The following is a 20,262-nucleotide window of genomic DNA, read 5'->3' as shown; positions in this document are numbered from 1 at the left end:
ATCTGAATGGTTGTAAATAAAGATGAAATAAGCACGTTTGGTATTATATGTTTTATTTTCTATTTACAGGTTTTAGATTTGAGGCTAAGCTCAAAATCTGAAAGAAGGATAGCACAGCTTTTCTATTTTCTTATTCATAAGCAGAAGAATTGGATATTTCTGAAGCATATGAAGCAAATAAAAGTCTCTTTTATTATTATTCATAACTAAAATTCTGCTCTATTTTTATTCTCACTGTAGCTTTTATAGAGAGCTATGCATCTGAGTCAGCACCTCAAAGCAAAACTCATTTCCAATTCATGACATCTCTTTTTCCTCCAATTACTTAGCTTCATTTCTTTCTCATTTCATTTTTTCCTTTTTGACTCTCACTCACTCAGATGAAATTGCTACACAGTGTAATTCTCCATTTGAGAGCAATATATCATATTCTTGAATAGGCTTTAGTTTAACTAGCCTTTCTTTGTTTTTTTGGGGGGGAGTTTTAACTGCAATAATTGCATGGTCTTGACATATAGAGCTAAAATATACGGAAGGAGAAGACTGTATGGGAAGAATGCCCATTTGTACATTTTATTATGGCTGTTCAGGTATTATCTTCGAAATGTCATTTTTCACTCTTCCTTCCCATACTCTTGTGTTGATGGCCTGTCAGGTTTCTAAATTTATCTCTTTCACATTTTTTTCACTCTTCATCTTATCTCAAAGCTTGATTCTATTTATTCTAGCACCTCTAGTTTTCTTTCTTTTTATACCACATATAATTTTTTTCTGCTCTACTGTATTATCAGCTGTGATTGTCAAAACTTGAGTTATTTTCAGCAATATCAGGGTGCAAGGCAATGTCAAACATATGACTTTTTGTGCACTTCCTCTTTAAATCTCAAGGTACACACTGTTCTTGAGTAGTAAGAATTTCCAGAGAGGATCCTATAAAACATCTGACGGAAGTGCTAAGGTATTAATGAAAAATTCACACCAATCTGTAAATATGTGTCTAATCATTGCCTTTGCAATAGATTTTCTTGGCACAGGTCCTGCACATGCCTAGAAATATATAGGCACTTTTAAGGCTTCCAGTGCAACAAGGTTTCCAGTATATGCCTTGGGAGGTAGTTCTGTGAACCATTCACCCACAATTCAGAAGACATAGATCCTCATCCAGACCTATGGGGAAGAAAATATTTTTTTCATTATTTTCCAAACAAACAAACAAAAAAAAAAGCCTTTGTTTTAATTATGCTGTAGATATTGTAGAGAAAATGGAGTCTCAAATGTACAGAAAATTGTTAACTGAGCTTGTTCACACTCTTCCACCATATTTGATAATTTGATATTCCTGCAGCCTCCATGACCATAGAGATCCAGTACATGAGAAAAAATTGAAATGTATTCTGTTTACTCTCAAAGCAAGGACAGAAAAACAGAGTGTTCTGGATCTTACATTTACTATTTTCCACAATATCTGGCTGGTTTTTTTTAAAAGACTCCTTTGAAAAAAAGAGAAATGACAAGTATAGCAGTAAGTCCGCTATTAAAAATCATGTCCTCAATTCACTAGAGTGGTTATTCAAAAATAGCTCACAGAAAAACATACCCTTATAGTACTGGCAAGGTCAGCGAGTTAAGATGATCTGAACAAATGTGGATTTTGCAACTGAAAACTTCGAATTAACCATCAAACTACTTCTGAAGCTTCCTTTCATTTGAGCAAGTCAGATCATTGCAATTTACTTCTCTTAGCAGGTTGCTTCTCTCCAGACATTATTAAATGTTATCTGAGTGACATGATGATGACTGTATCAAAGTGTAGCATCTTTGGGTCAGATTCTTCAGAGAAATAAAGATAGAATTTTCTTTGATGGCATAACCAAATATCCTAAAGTACAATTTTTACTGCAAAATGGATATGCCAAATGGAGAGTGTCCAGCTGCTCAGAGGGGAATGCTTTCCAAATAGAGGGTGCCCAAAAGACTGACAAAGGCCCTCATTTGTAATTCAGCCAGGATTACTGGCAGATTTGGAAGGTTCCTTTGTGGGTCTTTTGATTTGCAGACAGTAGAAACAAAGATCTCACCCCAAAGAATAATATTCCCAATAATAAACCCAAAAGTAATAAAAAATTATTTGAGTCATCAAGCTGTAAGCAATCATACAGTGGGGAGAGAGATGCTAAGTGCAATTTTAACACTGGTACAGTATATTACATTGGCCTTTAGTTCCATCATACATTCTTGACCAAAGACTTTTATTTTTGCTTTAGTTGGGATGGAAATTACTTAATTGAAAAACATCTGCAACATTTTCAGTGCATCTATGGAATAGATACATTCTCTCAGATCACAGACATACCTGTGCTCATTCTGCAGAGCTAAAAGGACTAACACTAAAAATACCTTTATATTGGTCAGCAACTCCAAATACCTAGAGGGAGCACAGCTGAGTTAGGCAGTGCTATTTTTATGTAGCCACTTTACACGGGAGAACAGCAGTTCAAACATAAAGATGGTGAGGTCATAGCAATGCAAAGAGTGAACAATTATAATCTCTCAGAATTCTTTTTGGAGGACTTTGGGTGGATAAGTAGTGAGCACATATCCAGCAAGAAGTCAAGAATCTGTATCCAAATAAATGGTGCTTGCAGTAGGAGCAAAGGATGCCCAAAGTCAGGTGAACTGACACTGTCCCCACACTCTGGGTGCAGGACTCCCATTAATAATTAACAGCAGCAATACACAGGGAACAAGGTGAGAACAACTCCTTATACAAGAGTTCAAGAAAGCAATTAAATCTGAATTCCCAAAGAACAATTTTGGCAAGATTACAATTAGTTCTGATGTGAATATCCTCCTTCCCCAGTGTGTTTACAGTTACAGACCCACAGCACAGGCAATAACTGCAGCCCTGATTCTGTAACAGTTTATCTATCATGACTGAGGTATTTATATCTTCCTTGCACACCTGTACACAGTGCTGTGTAAATGATTTTGCAAATATCATATTCCATATGTTTTACTATACATATGTTACTGTATTTAATACAGAGATCCATTACCCTGAGGATAAAGTGGCTTCCGTCATCTGGATATGTTTATTTTTGAAAGCTTTTAGCACTTCCATGGCTGCATGACAAGTTTAGACTATTAAAGTATATCCTAAGTGTAAACCGAGATTTGAAATCAAAGTGCAACTTCATTTAGTCAGTATTTTCTACTCATTCATTTTTTTCTTGAAAATGCCCACCAACTATTTAGCAACCCTCAGTGCATTGTAATGTCATAAATGAACTTGTGTTGTGGTGATAATAAATAACATTTCGTAAGTTCTCATGCAGTGTCTCAACATTCTTCAATTGTGTGGTCAACATGGGACTATAAAAGTTTCAGTAGTCCGTGTCTAACAAAGTGCTGTTATTATTTATACCATTTTTTAGGTCAGCTCACTGATTTCTGCAGATGTATGCATGCTCATCTGTATGTTTACATATGTATAAACATACATAAAAAAAGACAGGCAAAGATATATGTTGGTATATACCAAAAAAACCTTAAGTCTGTAAAGGACCACCCACAAAACTTATGGCAATTTAAGTGCCTGACTACAATTTGGATTTCTGTTTTTCCTTAGTACTGTATTCATAAGTTTCTAATCTCTGTTGTTTACAAAGCCACAGAACAAGTCACAACTCACTGACAATTCAGTATCCTTCCTTTTACAGGCATTGCCAAGAAGAGAGTTATGTGAGCTCATTTTACCAGCAATAAAACAAAAGTGTTTCATCTCATTTTCCACTCAAAATATTAACCTTCCTTACTGAGAGGTTTTGGTCAAAATCTCTTCTGCTTTTAAAATTAAAGAGGCCTCTAAACTTAAGATCTGCAGAGCAGACAAGCAAGCCTGTTTTTAGAGTAGTACCATGATTGAAAAGTCCACATTTTCATGGAATAAATGTCTGTTTCCAACAGCAGCTGCAGGGGTTGCGTGCAAGTAGATTGCTGAAGGAATGATCTTTTTCTTCTCAACTCATGTCTCTTTCTCCATGGATGTATAATCACATAGTCTAAAAAATTGTAGAAAAGGTAGGATGTAAATAAGGATAGCAAGATCTAAACCCAGTAATGAATAGTACTAAAAATCATTGTGATAACATTCATGCTTCATAATATCAAAAAGAAAACTAGGACTCTTTGAATTGATGTGGAGCACAAAGGCAAATGATAGATTATTTTCATGCATAAAATGAAAATGGTGCTTTCATTAATTAATTCCCTACATACTCATATTGGGTTACAGAAAAGAGTTTGAAGTCAAAATTTCCGTTTTTAAATAGGTACAGTGGAGAAGAAAAGGGCAGATTACATTTCTTTTAGTACACTGCAATTAGAAATGTTTGAATATAATTTTTATTAGTAGTAAAAGCAGTGCAAATATATTAAAATGTGGTACATGTATAATATTTTTCTGCTACACAAGAAACTATTTACCATAAAATAACATAATAAGCTTCAACTTCAATAAGTATTGTGCATTTAATTTTGATTGAACAACAAAAAGCTAGAGAAAAAAAAACTCAATATGGGAGATTTTTCTGCCACTTTACTAATTAAAAAAAACCCCCTCAACTTTCAGAATGAGAATTAATATTCAGAATTTCAACCTGGTTTTATGTGAGCTCAAAAAGCTTAGAAACAATTATTCAGTTTTCTGCAGTGGTTCACTTAGCCTTGCCTAAATTCAACTGGTAATGAAATATTGCAATGACAGAGAAGTTAAAAGGAGTGTAATTATGAACAATTTGGCAAATTTGAGTGTAAAATCCCCAACAACTTCGATCATTACTGATACCTATATAAATTGAAAGGAGCTGATGCTTTTATATCAGCTTATAATTTGCAAAACTGAAAGTCTGTTCCCTTGAAAAATTCTAACTTCGCATCGGCCCATCATATGCTCAGTTACCTTACTTTTCTACTCAAGTTTTAGCTCCTAGTAGTATTTTTCTGTACTTACAGGAAATCTTCCCAAGTCAGGCTGCAGCTGCAGCTTTGATTTGAGCTGCAGACCACTCTTCTCCAGGAGTACCAGAGAAAGGAGAGAAGGCAGGAGTAGGAGGCCCTGTGTATCCACTTGTCCAATGCACAGCGGGAAGGAGAACCACGCCTCTATGGAGGTTACTTTGTTTTTGTTGCAGATAGAAAGCAAATTCAGTTTTACTCCATTGTACAAAAAACCCCAAGGCAAGCAGCCATGTCCCTAACTAGCAGCAATATCTACTGAAAGAAGTTATAAACACTTTTTTCTCTGTTTTGCTGTTTGAAATAAGAAGGTGCTGTTGTGAGCAAGGAGTGGAGGTGTGGGACTGAGGCAGATTATCCTAAATTTCAGCAGCCTTTGAAACCAGGAGTTGGGTGTAGACTACTTGAACTTTGCAGTCTGTGAGGATTTGTGTAAATACCATGAGCAGTTAAAGCTTAGAAAGCTTCCTGAAGTTAAAGAAAATCTTCCCTTCCCTTCCTTCCATAAAAGAATGTGATACAAGCCCTTACTATGCCAACACCAATGTTCAGTTCCATTTTCTTCACCAGAAAAATACCAATAGAGATCATTATGTCTTTTCTAAGGGTTGAGGAAGGGAAAATCCATTCACAATACAGTCTTGCAAAATGTGAAAAGATCAAGACAGTGATCGAGATGATATGAACATTATTTATAACTAAAATGATCATCCATAGACAAGAGAAGTACTGAAACCATTGAGCCTGGAGCATTTGTAGGGTACCCTAGAACCGTGTGAAAGTCATGCTTTTGTCTTAAATAAAAGACAAAGTATTAGGAAACTGGGAATACTCTCCATATGTATCAAAAGCCACTGCTTTTAAAAGGTCATCTCATACAAACTCTAAATTCTTCTGTAGCCTTTCCTCTAGACCATAACCTAAGCTAATAACACGGAGTAAGTATTCCTACAACTCTCAATCATGTGTTTTTGTCATTAGCTCTGGCACATTAGGTGTCCCAGGGCTACTCTAAGCAATAATTGTTCTGTCACTTTGTAACATAGCAGACAAAACAGGGGCATACATAGCCTAGAAACAGTCAGTGGTGAACATTTGCTTGACTTATTACACATATAACAAGATACTTAAACATTCTGTTGTCTGTTATCTTGAGCAAAGTGTAATTCTGCATGGAGAGAGAAAACATCCTTTGCATCCATTTGAACATCCACTAAGATTGCTGTCCAAGTCAGGGCTCATAGGTGAAATTACTGGTCAGAAAATTGAATGGTCTGAACAGAAAAAAGTGAGTTTTTAAAGCAGTTATGATATTGGACCTGCTTCTGAGTTGAGAAAAAGAAAACACCAGGTTCTTTTGGTACTTTGAAACAATTAATATTCAGCTCTCACCTGATCTGGCACTGAATTTGTCTTGGATTACTTGGAAAATTGTCTTCTTCATAATCTTTCTGTTATGGGCCTGTAAAGCAATCCTAATGATCTGGACAAGCCCTGAAGCATCTCTAAGGCTTTATAGAAAAATTAATTGAGAATTCACTGCCCTTGGAATTTACTACAAGTGGAAGTTAATAGCTCAGGCAAATTCTTTCCCATATGCTAATAAACTACCGTGGCACTGTGGTGCTTCTGTTATGGCTTCTCCTCAGTTATTATTCCTGTATCATCTCAATTAGCTTCTACAGGTTGTTATTAATGTAATTCCCACCTAATCCCCTTTCCCTTTTTGCCTTTCCTGTGTCAGCAGCATTTCAATACGTAATCTTTTACTGGGTACACCTGTTTATTCCATGTATTTCAGCATATTTTCTAATGGCCACTTCCCATTCTATTCTATTCAAACACTAAATCCATAATTTGCTAGAGAGCCTTCCCAGAACTGCTACAGCTGGCTTGCTCTCTTGTGTTTGCTCCCTCTCTCTATTCCTCCCTGTCCATGTCATACTGAAAAATTATTCTAATATTTCCAGTTTTAAATAATCTAGAAATATATATTGGGAGTTAGGAAGCTCTGACATGGTATCACATATGCAACCGTCTTGCTGTGTGATCTCTTTATTTGCCTTGTCTGCCAGGTCTGCAGCCTGGGACAAGACAGGATGGAGCCATAGTGTCCTACTGAGATGCCAGCAGCTGAGCTCTGCTGAGCAACCACAAATTTGCTTCTAATTCATGACAGGAGGAAAAATATAAAAGCATGAAAACTCATGCAAGCATGATCTGTCTTCGTGGTTCTGTGCAAGAGCCAAATACAAATATACTCAGACTCTATAAATATAGACAATATTTCTCACCACACCTACTTGCAACAGTACCAAAAGGTAATTGTCTTCTCCTATCAGAGCTTAATCATTAGTTGAGAAATAATATGAGCATACATATTGCTCTCACTGCACTTCCAGCCTATCTAATTCCTGAGTGCAGGCAGTGACAACATTACTCAGGTTGGGACACATGCAGCAGTTCAGGGGGCAGACACTGCTGAAGTTCTGCAGAGCAAACAATACTGTAAAGAGGACTTGGGCATTTTATCCTCTCTTCCCTGCTTTCTCCCAGAATGTCATCCAATACTAGATAAACCTCAAATCAGCGTAAACAGAAAATTCCATTTAATTGTCAGACGCAGTGGTAAGTTAAGATTTACATGTTTGTTAAATTAGACAAACCTTTGTGGCACTACTGAAGTCTAAAATGCCTGAAGGCCATTTCAAATACTGTTAGCATAGTCTAAACTGAAACATGTTTTCCATAGAAAGAAGCCACTTCCCTTAAAGAGAAAAGCCTCTACATTTTCCTAAAAGAAACAAGCTTAGTTTTCTGTGTCTTGTGCAGCATGTCTTTAATAAACTTCTCACTGTTGAGTCTATAACAGTTTATTTCCATGGGGAAGTTAAAGTGCTTCTTTAAATAAGTATTTTGAGAGAAAGAGAAACAAGAGCAATATTTTGGTACTTGATCCTGCATTTTCTACCAAATAAAATATTTAGTCCTGCAAATAGTCCTAGGATTTTTAGATTTCACTTCCATATGAATTTTTGTTTACTTCAATAATTTTTCTTTTTTTCTTTTTGAATAAAAAAAAAAAATTGTGTGTGACCACTGGCACCACTGACCAGTATATTTACTGCCAGGTCTTTGCAAAAGAGTAAATAAACAAAATTTAGATAGCTGGTACAATTGAAACACCAAATAAAAGGTATTAAAAATTATAAAAATTAGTTGCCTATTAAATTTGGTTTAGATTTTGGCTATACCACAGTAATAGTGTGCTTGACTTTCCCATAATAATAATAACAATATTTACAACAGGGAATGAATTGTATATTTAAGTTCCTATTGGTCACTCCAGAATTCAGTTCAGCATGCCTGTTCATCAATAATAGTTTTATATTTCTTGATGCTGTCATGACAATAAATATTGGACTCAGCCTATTCTCTCAAGTACTCTGGTTAGCTCTGACCTTTGCACATATCTGCTCTTTTTTTTTCCTTTTTTTTTTACCTATATTTTACTTCACACAGAAGCAAAAAAGGCAATAGCAATTACTGTCTGGAATTAGTGCCTAAAAAGGCAACAGTAATTACAAAAAAGGCAGTGTTTTGAAAAATAGCAACGGTAAATAGTTAAATTTTGGCTCAGGTTTTCTGTCTGAATACAGACTGTGGGATTTCTTCCAGTTAAAGTTTTGGTTTAGTATCTTCTTTTACAACACATAGTGAAGAAATTACTGCACATTTCTTCATAGGCAGCTTCTGATGTTCTTTCACTGTGCCCTCACATTTTCTTGAATAGTAAAAAGACAATGACAGTGGTCTCATCTTTAAAAAAACAGACACTGTATCAATACAACAAATAATAACCCTTTCCAATTGAGAGTTAAGTTTTGGGAAACTAACACCTGAACATGAGTTGAGTTCGTAGATCTAGGAGGTTAACAATTTCAAGATACAGTTCAGATTTTGAAAGAATTCAATGCTTCCTTCCTAAAATCAATCCAGAATTCCACTTTCAATTTAGTTCCAAGTAATCTTTAAACATTTCTGTAAAAATATCTTAAATGTTATAGGGTGTTTGAAATTTTTGAATTTTTTTTTTAACATTCAACATATTTTTTAACTAGTTTAACTCAGAAACGGGGACACAATTAACAAACACTAGGAAATTCAAAAGCTATGTTAACACTAAGACATAAAATAGACTAGGAAATATCCTTTTAAAATATTTGATAGGCTAATCAGTTTTGAGAGCAGTGATTATAGAAGCAATCCGTGGATGAAACACTATGAGAAAGATTTGTGGTTTTTTTATAATCAGAAAAAAATTGCTCCTAGTTCTAGTCCACTGGGCTAGGGAACAAAATGGGGAGGAAAGATCTCAGTATTAAATATCAGAGAAATTATGGCGACCAATGAGACAAAAAATGTATGATCATTAAACATAAACTATAGTCATAATAAGATTTCATTGAGAAGATTATTTTGAAAAAAAAAAAAGTACAGCAGCACACAGACCTCTCACGTGTAGCCCTTCCCTTCCACAAAAAAAAAAAATATAAAACAAAAACTTCCCAAAACCAAAACAAAATAAAACAAAAAACCCACAAAAAGAGAATTCTTACTTTCTCATGATAAAGGCAAAATATACTGTATTTTAGATGACAACATTTGAAATCTTCAAATGCTCTAAGTATTGCCTACTGTAGGTGTTTAAATGAAATGCCTAAGGCAAATCAATATTCTCCTGCCTTATTCTGTCATACTTAGGTCTTTTGTGATTTGGCAAAGTTTAATATTTCTGTATCTGAGCCAGTGGTGAAATCTGAGAATCTATATGGCTAAGAGGCTCCCACAAATGTGATTACCTGCGCTTAAAAGGAAAAATACTAACTGATAATGATTCAAAATTATTTTGTTTGACTGAGAAATCCACATTTCCTTATTTATTATAAAGACCTTAGGAAACTTTGAAAGGAAAGCTCTCCAGCTTGTAAACATCCATTCCAAATTTAACCACAGGTGCATCCACCTTTGTCTTTCTGTCAATACATGCATTATTGATTGCATTCATTACTGAGCAATGGCTCATATCTTCAGGATAAAACAGATTCCTTAAAACTTTCATGAAACACAATTTTTTCAGCTGCTGCTTTGGAGAAAAATATGACTAGATCATTTTAAACATCTTCTTGTCCTGTTTAGGAACTTGATGTGTTCCTCTTGAAATTAGAGAAAGGAGAAAGATGAAGGCTCTATAACAGGGGCTGTGAAGAAAACCAGCTCTCCTAAGCCACTAGGTATGGAAGCTTAATTCCTTTCTGCTCTTCACTTTGCTTCTGTGTATATCTGCTGCTGTGCACCTGGAGAAGGCTTCTGACATCTCCAGAGCTAAGAGGGGTTGCCAGACAGTTATGCTGCTCCTGGAGCAAGTTGTCACAGACCAGCAGGCTAAGGCAATTATGGTGAGTAGAAGTAAAAGCAGTGAGTTAACATAGGCAGGCTCTTGCTCTGTTTGCCTGGGGGATTTTCCCAGTGACATTAGCTTTGACCATTAGATGACCAATTGCAGCAGCTAACAGAAAAATAAAGCATGTCTGTCTTCAGTGGAGACAATTGAGACTGTGAAGAAAAATAGAACAGCATCTGTTTCATAGCACATAAGGATTCTGAAATCCTGGGTACGAGGCCCAGCAGAGATGGAGTAGGCTTGAGGATGGGCCATATATTAGGGAATGGTTGATCTGCAGAGAGGGTTAATATGCAGAATAAAGCTTTGTTCAGACAAAACTCATAACTCTCAGTCAGTAGGGCTTGAAGCAAGAAGATAACAAAGATGGATTTTGCCTTCTCATTAACAACTGAACTCACATGTGGAAGTTGGCTCTTTTCATTGACAGCTTAGGATGGCAGGGCTCAGTAAAACAATGAGATGCTAAAAATTGATTCCTTCTTAGAGCCAGACCAAATTAGCATAAGTCCAGAGAAAAAACTGTTGGTCCCATTTACAGGAACCATGATTAGTTTAGGGAGTGCCGTGGTTTCAGCTGGGATAGAGTTAATTTTCTTCCAAGTAGCTGGTACAGTGCTGTGCTTTGGATTTAAGATGAGAATAATGCTGACAACACAGTGGTGTTTTAGTTGTTGCTGAGCAGTGCTTACACTAAGTCAAGGACTTTGCAGCTCCTGCCTCATGGTTCCCTGCCAGTCAGGGGGCTGGGAGTGCACGAGAACCTGGAGGAGACACAGTCAGGGCAGCTCACCCTAACTGGCCAAAGGGCTGCTCCACCTCTATGGCATCATGATCAGCATAAAAAGTAGGGGTAAATCTGGCTGGGCACAGCAGCTCGAGAAGAGGCTGAGCATTGGTTCGTTGGTGATGAGCAATTGTTTTTCACTGGCATTGCTTGTTTTTCTTGGTTTCAATTTCTCTTCCATTTTGTTATTTTTCTTTTCTCTGTGGTACTTTATTATTAGCATTATCATTAGTTTAGTTTAGTTTAGTTTAGTTTAGTTTAGTTATTAACTAAATATTTTATTAGTAGTTTATGTTCTTGTTTCAAGCCTCAAGTTTTATTACTTTTACCTTCTATATTCTCTTCCCCATCACACTGGGAAGGGCTGGGAATGGGCAGTGAGCAGGCAACGGGGTTGCTGGCAGAGGTTAGACCTTAACAGGGGTATTCACTTTCTTCAGCAACCAAGGTGGGAGCTGCTCTATCCTATGAACAAACTTCTGTAATCTACCTGTCAAGAAGTTCAGCCAGCTGATGTGTGACAACTCTTTACAGGCAACATTATACCACTTTTTACATCAGTCCATTATGTCTTCCAGAAGCAGAAGACTCCTGGATTTTTTTTCTCCAGAGGTTCTACTGAATGGGAAAAACTGAATGGAAAACATTCAGGAAAAGACATATTCTAGATAAAAAAATGGAGATGGAGAGGAACAATGTAGTTAAGACACCTTATGCTTTCCATAGATCTATGCGGGAGTTCCATAGATAAAAAGGGAGATTTAAAAATCATAAAATAATTACTGCCCTTATCAATCTATGCTTCAGTGCTACACACACATGAGTGATCCCATGAGATCTTGCCAGAACTGTTGGAATTTTTTACAGATCTCGTATCCATTGAGAAATAAAGTCCAAATGACACTCCATCTCCAAAGCAAGAATTTGGGTAAGCACAGATATTTGTTTTCAATGTAGCTGTCATTGTGTTGACCAGAAGTTTTTATGGTTTATTATAGAGCTTCCAACAGCTGGTTTAATTACCTGTTTCTACCTATTCATCTCACAAAACCTTAGTAATAATCATGTATTATTTCAAAGAACGCACAAACATGGAACAAAATCTGCCTTCATTTGCTCCAACTGCACATCATATTCCTCTTTGGGGTATAGTTGTCAACAAGACTTTTTGACAAAAATAAATTTATTAAGCTGTATTAACAGTGGGAAAGGAGCCAGAGAGGCTCCAAAACTCTAGAGTTTTATAGGCATCATAGATAGGAACATTGATACTTTTGTTTCTTCAAAATGCTGATGGAAGTTGTAGCCAATCCCTAAAATCTTTAAAATGCATTGTATAGTTTGTACTTTCTTCTGATTTCGCTTCTCACTTCTCACAGTATCACCATTTTTTTTCATGTTTCTTGTCATTAATTTAAAAAAGAAAAAGAAAAGGAGAAATAATAAAAAATGTAAAAAACCAAAACAGGATCAAACCTAGGAACATGCACTTCATAATGAGAAAAAAAATCTTGAATTCTTGAATCACATGTGGTTGCTGTTTATCTGCAGCTGCCTGCCCCATTCCAGCCTCAGATATGCCTGCTCCTCACTAAAGTAAGTTGTAGGCACTTACCCTCAGGGGTCTACAGCCTGGCAGAGCAAGAAAATATTAATTTGGTGCCAGGTTTGCCTTCATGAATGTGATTATAAACTGCACAAACAGAGCAGCTGAGCCATGCCTGCCCTGGGAAGAGGAAGCTTGCAAAGATCCAGTGAGCTCCACAGAGAGGGGCAAGAGCCACTGCTGCTGTAACAAGGTTGGCCATGTCCTCTTATGAACCAGACTCCTGCCTTGTACCAACCATGGCTCAGCTGTATCCATCCAAACTGTCTGGATTTCGGGGACAACTGAGGAAGGGAGCCACAAACTTACCCACACACACCCCCAGTACTTTATTGTGGTATATTTTCTGAGCCTTCACAAATATAAACAGCTATAAATGCAAATATCTACCTAGAATAATGATATTTCTGATGGAAAACCCAAACAACCCTGAAGGCTCACTTTATTATGATATTATTCTAAAAAAGAAATATATTGAGTCATTAAAACATGGACACATATTCTGAATTCAACTGTACTATCTGAATTTTTTTCTCAGATACATGTATCAGACTTTTGATATTTCATTCTTTAAGTCAATCTTCAGGTTTTTCATATACTTAAAAAAGTGAAAGGAAGGAACACGCATGTTAAATATTCTTGCTCAAATAAGGTCTTTGACTGGATAGCACCATTTTTAGCCACTGCATGAGTAGTAAAAGTATGCAAGATGTGAAAGAAAAGTAGTTGCTCTGAAAAAGTAAAGCATTGAAAGGAAAGAATGTGAAGAAGCTCAGCTGTGGAGATATGAAACTAAAATCTGTAAAAAAAAGGATATGTTTTCCAGATATTTTTTCAAAAAATAACTAGATTTATGAAGAATAAAGTCTTACCTTTTTAAAGCTTTTTCTAAACAGAGCTTCTACTTTCTGAGATAAGAGCCAGTCAGCTTGTATGTTCCCAGCTGTAGCTTTCCAGGCTCCATTTGAAAACATTTCCCTTTGTAGATACGGGATTGAGTCGTGTATCTTTGCAGATCAATAAATAATCCCATCTATTTCTATGAGTTGCAGATATGGCTATAATGCTAATTTTTTTCCACATTTGTTAGCTCTTATGACACATGGAATTTTGCTTCACGTTACACTTTCTCTCACAGACTGTACCCAACATATTGTGAAGGGAATCCCAGACTTGTCAAGATAGAAGAGATTCGTACTGTACTAAGCTTTTAATTCCTCCTTTTTCCAAGCTCAGAGTCTGAGATTCTTTCATCATCATTTTTATTCACGCCTGAAAGTAAAAGTCCTTCTACTGTTGAACTAGGGTTTCTCACAAAAATGTGGGGGCTTTTCCCCACTGAAGCCTAAGAGCTTCCATGGGGCTATGCTCCAGGTTTGTGATGAGAACAGTTTTGATAACAGATGTTTTAATTACTGCTGAGAAGTGTTTACACAGCACTGTGTCCTTTTTTGCTTCTCCCTGTCCTACCAGTGAGGAGGCTGGGGCTGCACCAGGAGTTGGGAGGGCGCACAGCTGGGACAGCTGATCCCAATAGGCTGCAGAGTTGTCCCAGACCATATGGCATCATCCTCAGCATATGAAGAAGGGAGAGAAGGCATTCAGAGTTATGACATTTATCTTACCATGTAATAGTTTAGCATGATAGGGCCCCAGCCTCCTGAAGATGGCTGAACACTGGTCTGCACATGGGAAATGGTGAATTAATTCCTCATTTTGCTTTCCTTGAACAAGCAGCTTTTGCTTTACCTATTATACTGTCTTTATCTTAACCCAGGAATTTTTTCACTTTCACCCTTTAGAGTCTCTTCCCCATTCCACTGAATGAGAGTGAGCAGCTGGGTGAGGTTTAGATTCTAGCAGAGTTAAACCATGACAGAGACACTGTATAGTTGAATTCAGCCACATTATGGGGCCACCTCTGAGACCACATTTTTCACAAGAGCTTATAGTCCCACTTTACATCTGATAAAATAGATGTTCTTTGCATTGAATACTGTGCAGGTGTGTTGAAACACATCAAGCCCTGGAAAACTAATCTGATGTTCATTTTCAAAATCTAAAAAGGTAATACAAGAAAAAACATTCTAAATATTTCAGAATAATAACAGTAAAACAATATTCATCAGTAGGACAAATTTATTTCTAATCACTGTTTTTCCTAGTCCATTGTTATTTCTTAAATATATTATTTTCTTGAGAAAATTCTTGCATTCTTCTTCTTTGAATAGGCTTCCTTTTGCTCAAATAAAAGATATTTTGCTTATAGGATAACCTGTGCTTTCTCTATAGGCTTTTTTTGTGGTTTTTCTCTATAGGATTTTTTTTTTCTTTCTTAATTCTTTACATTTTCCTAATCTGTACCTAAATCTGGAGCATCACTCTACATCTGGCATATCCTGCTATTTCCTCTCTTGGCTCCTACCTTTAAACAAAAACTCCCTTTTCTGAAAGTGTTTAAAAGGTTGATCCACCACAGTAAATACACAGTCTGCAAGCAGCTATGCTTTTTATTAAAATGTTTATATTTTAATTAAAACCATTCTTTGTTTGCTATCTGTAAGGCTCAGTGCTGCCTACCACATCTTAAAATTATAAAGAGTCTATGTGCCCTTGTCTTTTATACTGCTAAGTCACAATGAAAATAAGTCAATAAGTTTAAATTAAATAAATGCTGGAAAAGGATGGACTTAGTAGGAAACGTGAATCCAAAGGGTAGATAACATAGGAGAAATGTGTTCTTAATCAGATTTTGGGTCAAATAATAGGTGAAGAAGGACTCAGAACCTCTAGTGCAAACTTTCCCTCTTGCACAAATGGAACAACTCTGGCAACCTCATTCTGCAAAGAACCACAGCAACTGCTTCAGCCAAGCTCCCTGGCACACACTCAGCTCTGATTTGCAAATAATCCTAGAGGGCAGCTACATCCTTCTCCTGGACTTTCCTGGGTTAGAACTAGAATATCCAGCATCTTCAAGCAATTCCTGAAACATTAAATCTATAATGGAAAATGTTTGAAAGATCTCTAAGAAAGCTAGGTGGGTTAGTAAAGCAGTAAATGCATGCGTGTTTTAGTAAAATGTCTTGTTACAGAAACATAAAAGTGAGCTTCAGGTCACTTAGACCTTTATTTAAGCTATCTCTACCTGGAACTGCACACTGATATCCTCTTCCCTGATACCTGTCCATGCTAAACCTGTCTAGAGAAAAACAGAAGAACATAAATAGAAGAACACAGCTGGAAAAAAGTGCAATTACACTTCTGCAAACTACACTGCATGCTTGACTCCAGTTTAAAGCAAAGGTGTCAATTCTCATTTTTTTTATAAATCAGTTCAACAGTTCCTTCTTGGAAGGTAACTGCTTTGAGTTCTCACATGGTTGCTCTCCTAGGAGAACGTAATTTCTCAGTTTCAACATGCCCAAGGCATCTGCTTTTCTTACTGACAAGACACAATCTTGCTGTCACTGACATCAGAGGAATTATCAGTACATTTGACAACAGTGATGTTCAGCACTGAATATAGCTATTATATCCACAAAAATAACATGGCAGCTTACTAAAAAAGTTGTGAAAAAAAGTACTTGGAAAGCTTTCATTTATGTAAATAAATACTAAAAATATTAAAAATTTTAGGATTATCTTAGTTTTACTGCTAACATTTTCAGAATTGGCTTTTTAGGACAGGAAAAAGACCACTTAGTCACAGTAAAGTCTGCCTGAGCATGTCAATAAGACACCAAAGAAATGATTGGTAGTATTTTACATCAATTATAGAGAAACTAGTAAATAATTTGAAACTGTTGCTCAAAGAAAAGTTGATCTTCAGAGTAAAAAATGGTATTTGGATTTTTTTTCTATTCAGAGAAAATTTTCATATACTTTTGTACTTGGCTTTCTTTTTAATAATATTTCACCCTTTGAATGCTGTGCTGCAAGCTTCAACAAGCCTGAGGAACTAGACTGTAGACCATTAGCAGCTATTTAAAAAGTGACATAATCAAGTTTGAGCTCTACCAAATATCTGCCTACAAAGGCTTTGTGGTTAGAACCCTTGACTGTTTACTAGAAACACAAATACCCTGACAATACTACAGAACACAGACCACATGTTTCATATATATATGTGTTTACTAATTAAAAAAAAAAAAAAGTGGTTAGGAAAATGAAGGCCAGTCTTGTTAAAGAATATGAGTAAAGGACCTCTAAGTCCATTTATTATCTCTGCAATAGAGTTCCAGGTTCCATTTGTATAATAAAACACTTGGGTGCTTCTTTTGGAGTGTATAAAGTATGACTAGGTTCAATACTCTAAGAACTAGGAGTAATGCTTGCAATTTTATTTTATTTTTTAAAGCTTAAATTCCATTTTGAAATGTCTAAAAATTGTATGCAAACTTTAGCAAAATTTCTTCTGAGGTTTCTTGATGTTTTGGTAAACCTGGTGCCTCTGAGCTGCCCTCATGCTCAGGAAATAGTGCTTGCCTGATCAGAGGCTGCTGACCTCAACAAATGTCTTCTCATTTTTGTAGCGAGCCTCTGCTCTTCTAAAGGCTGATTTGGACCTTACTTGATAAGCTAAATTTTTTTGTCATTTATTTTTGACACTCATAAGGCCAGATAACCTTATACAACTCATGACATAATTCTTCTCAGCCTGAGGCAATCAGATTGATATCTTTGGTAAGTTGTCAAGAGTTCTTTAAAAGTGTCCAAGCATCTAGCTTGTAAAGTCAAGCTATTTTGAAGGGACCAGACATCCATTTCAATTTTTAGTGGGGTAATACAAAAACAATTACCATAACAATGACAGTTTTTTATCTTCCTTAAAATCAAAAAATACTGACAGTGGCAGCATAAGATACTGTGGCTGCTTACATTACAGTAGCACATTGAAAGGTCACAAAAATAAAGCTGATAGATACCTCACAGCCTTACTGCTGCTTCGGAGTCTGAGCTTACAGTTTAAATAGATACAGCAGAATGAGTCTGGATTGAAGTATCTCTTTGACTCAGAAGAAGGAAGACCAGATCCTTGGATATGGTTAAATGCTTGCCTTTCTCTGACATTTCTTCATTTTACAGCTAATCCCTAATTTGAAACTGATCATTAAATTTCAACAGAAATACCCTTTCCCTTGAATTTTTGGGTATAATGCCAATCACTTCAGCTCAGTGGGACAGGGGATAAGACACCACATGCAAAGCAGATTGAGAAATAAGGTCTGTCTGACATCAGACATACTACAAAGACAGAGAACGAGTTGACTTTTCTCTTCTGACCTTTCAACATCATATAGTATCTGTTTTAAAAACAACAACAAAAAAAAAAAAAAAAAAAAAAAAAAGAAAAAGAAAAACACAGAGAAAGGTCTTGGTTGTATCAATACATACATAAGCTTACTGTCCCTTAAACTACTGTATCTTAAAACAACTTAATTGGAAAATAAGATTTAAAAAATTGCCATTTGTTTTTTGGGGTTTTTTTTTCCTCCAACAGAAGGCAGTGTATAGTCCATCTATTTTATAATAATGTTTTATGGTTTGTTTACTGCATAAGACTTGTACAGAAAGAAGGTCAATACAATGCAGACTAGCAGCAGGAAAGAGGCAAGTACATATTCATTCTTGAAAGAACAGCATCATGCATCATCTCCAGAATCATTAAATTATGGTCTCAAAGAAATGAAAGATTAAATTCACTATCTAATATTCTGTCACAATTCTTTCATAAGAGGTTCTGGGGACATTTTTTTCTTTGGTATAGACATTTGAAACATGAACATGAAGTAATATTTTTACAAGCAAACAAAAATGTGCACTGGTCACTAGCAAGTGTCTTCTCTGGCCACTGGAAATATAAGCAGTTAGAATTCTACTATTTGAAATATGACTTTAAGTTTTCAAGGATTCCATCAGACAACATAATCTAATATAAACATATGTCAGAGGAATAGGGTAAAGTTCCCTAGATTCATGCCTATGGTTTTCCTTTAATTTTGTAGATTTTTATCTAATAGGACTTACATACATTTACAGAATTGAAGGTTAGAATGCCAAAGGTTTGTCTGTAATGCTTTTATAATATGCCTAAAATTTTAGATATCGCAGTGTGGAGACTTCAGAGGCAGCTGAAGATTAAGCGAGTTCTAAAAGTGCCTGTGAAATATTTTCTCCTTCACTTTATTTTTCAAGTTAAAATATTTACCAGCAATTGACGAGTATGATTTATCTTGTTGGCTGGCCAAGGGAAAAACCCACTGTCCTCCTAACATTCCTACACAAGAAATTAAAAAGTCTGTCTAAGGGATAAATGTCCTATCACTCCTGAGAAGGATTAAAGTTTTTAAACACTCTGATAAAAAGAAAGTGAGCACAAAGGAATGAAATCAATTCAAACTTTACCTTTGGGCCACATGGAAACTCCCAAATAACACACCTGCCATATTTTAACACAGACTTCTTGAAAACTTGCCAGCATGCACTTTTTTCCCCCACATTCCTCTGAATTTCTATTGCCCCCAGACACTATTTCTCCCTGTCACACACACACACACACACACACACACACACAAAAGAATCAGAAATTCTGTCTCATGCCTTGCTTCGACTAGCCAGAGAGTCTCCCAAACTTTTGATTCTACTTAGACGCACTCCCATGCATTGTAGGGATGCTTTGATAAAATACCCAGCTTAAGGGCTGAACAGTTTAATTTATTCAGCTGATTAGCAACAGCAGAGAAGGAACTTACTAGTTAGTGGCACTAAACTGTATTTTACAAGTAGTTCAGTTGAAGTCAACAGAATGTGGAAGGAATTAAATGTTCCTCAGTCAGTCAAAGCAAGTCAAACATTGAAAGTAATTATTAACCTGTCTGATTTCCTATTGAAATTAATATCAAGTGGAGTTTCTCTATGGAGTCCACCATTCACTACCCAATATTTGGATTGGCCCCTGTGTGGGACGTGGCAGAACACACACTGAACCAATCTTTAATTTGAAGCTGGAAGGCAATAAATTCTTTGCGAGTTACATAAAGAAACATCTTCATAGGTTGTAGCTAGTATTAATAAAATATTAATTACTTGAAGAATAAAATGAACAAAAAAAATTCCCTCCTACAGAGGCAATAAGTAACTGAAGAGTAAAGGTGAAAGATTAACAATGTGTTCAAATATAGAAGACAAGGAGAGTAATGAGACAGATACAACAGAAGGACAGGAGTTTTGTGCTGGGTTACAAAGTACCTATGAGTCACACATACAGCACTTTCACAACCAAAAAAAATAAGTGAAAGGGAAGCAAGTGCTATAGGGTATTAAGTTGTATTAAGAGTAATAAATTTAAACCCAAATGAGTTAATTACCCTGTTCTACTTGGTGTTT

General features: G+C 36.0%; 1 long non-coding RNA gene across 1 annotated transcript; it reads right to left on the bottom strand.

The window, feature by feature from the left end:
* Positions 1-222: 222 nt before the first annotated feature.
* On the bottom strand, positions 223-5,211 carry LOC113459679 (uncharacterized). Its single transcript, XR_003381165.2, has 3 exons — positions 5,012-5,211; positions 3,917-4,061; positions 223-1,167 (listed from the first exon to the last, which is right to left on the bottom strand). It is a non-coding gene; the product is annotated as an uncharacterized LOC113459679 (long non-coding RNA).
* Positions 5,212-20,262: the final 15,051 nt, after the last annotated feature.

This window comes from Zonotrichia albicollis, chromosome 3, assembly GCF_047830755.1.
Source record: "Zonotrichia albicollis isolate bZonAlb1 chromosome 3, bZonAlb1.hap1, whole genome shotgun sequence".
Classification (NCBI taxonomy): Eukaryota; Metazoa; Chordata; class Aves; order Passeriformes; family Passerellidae; genus Zonotrichia; species Zonotrichia albicollis.
Note: the sequence above shows the minus strand (reverse complement) of the source record. Positions and strands in the feature narration are given on the sequence as shown.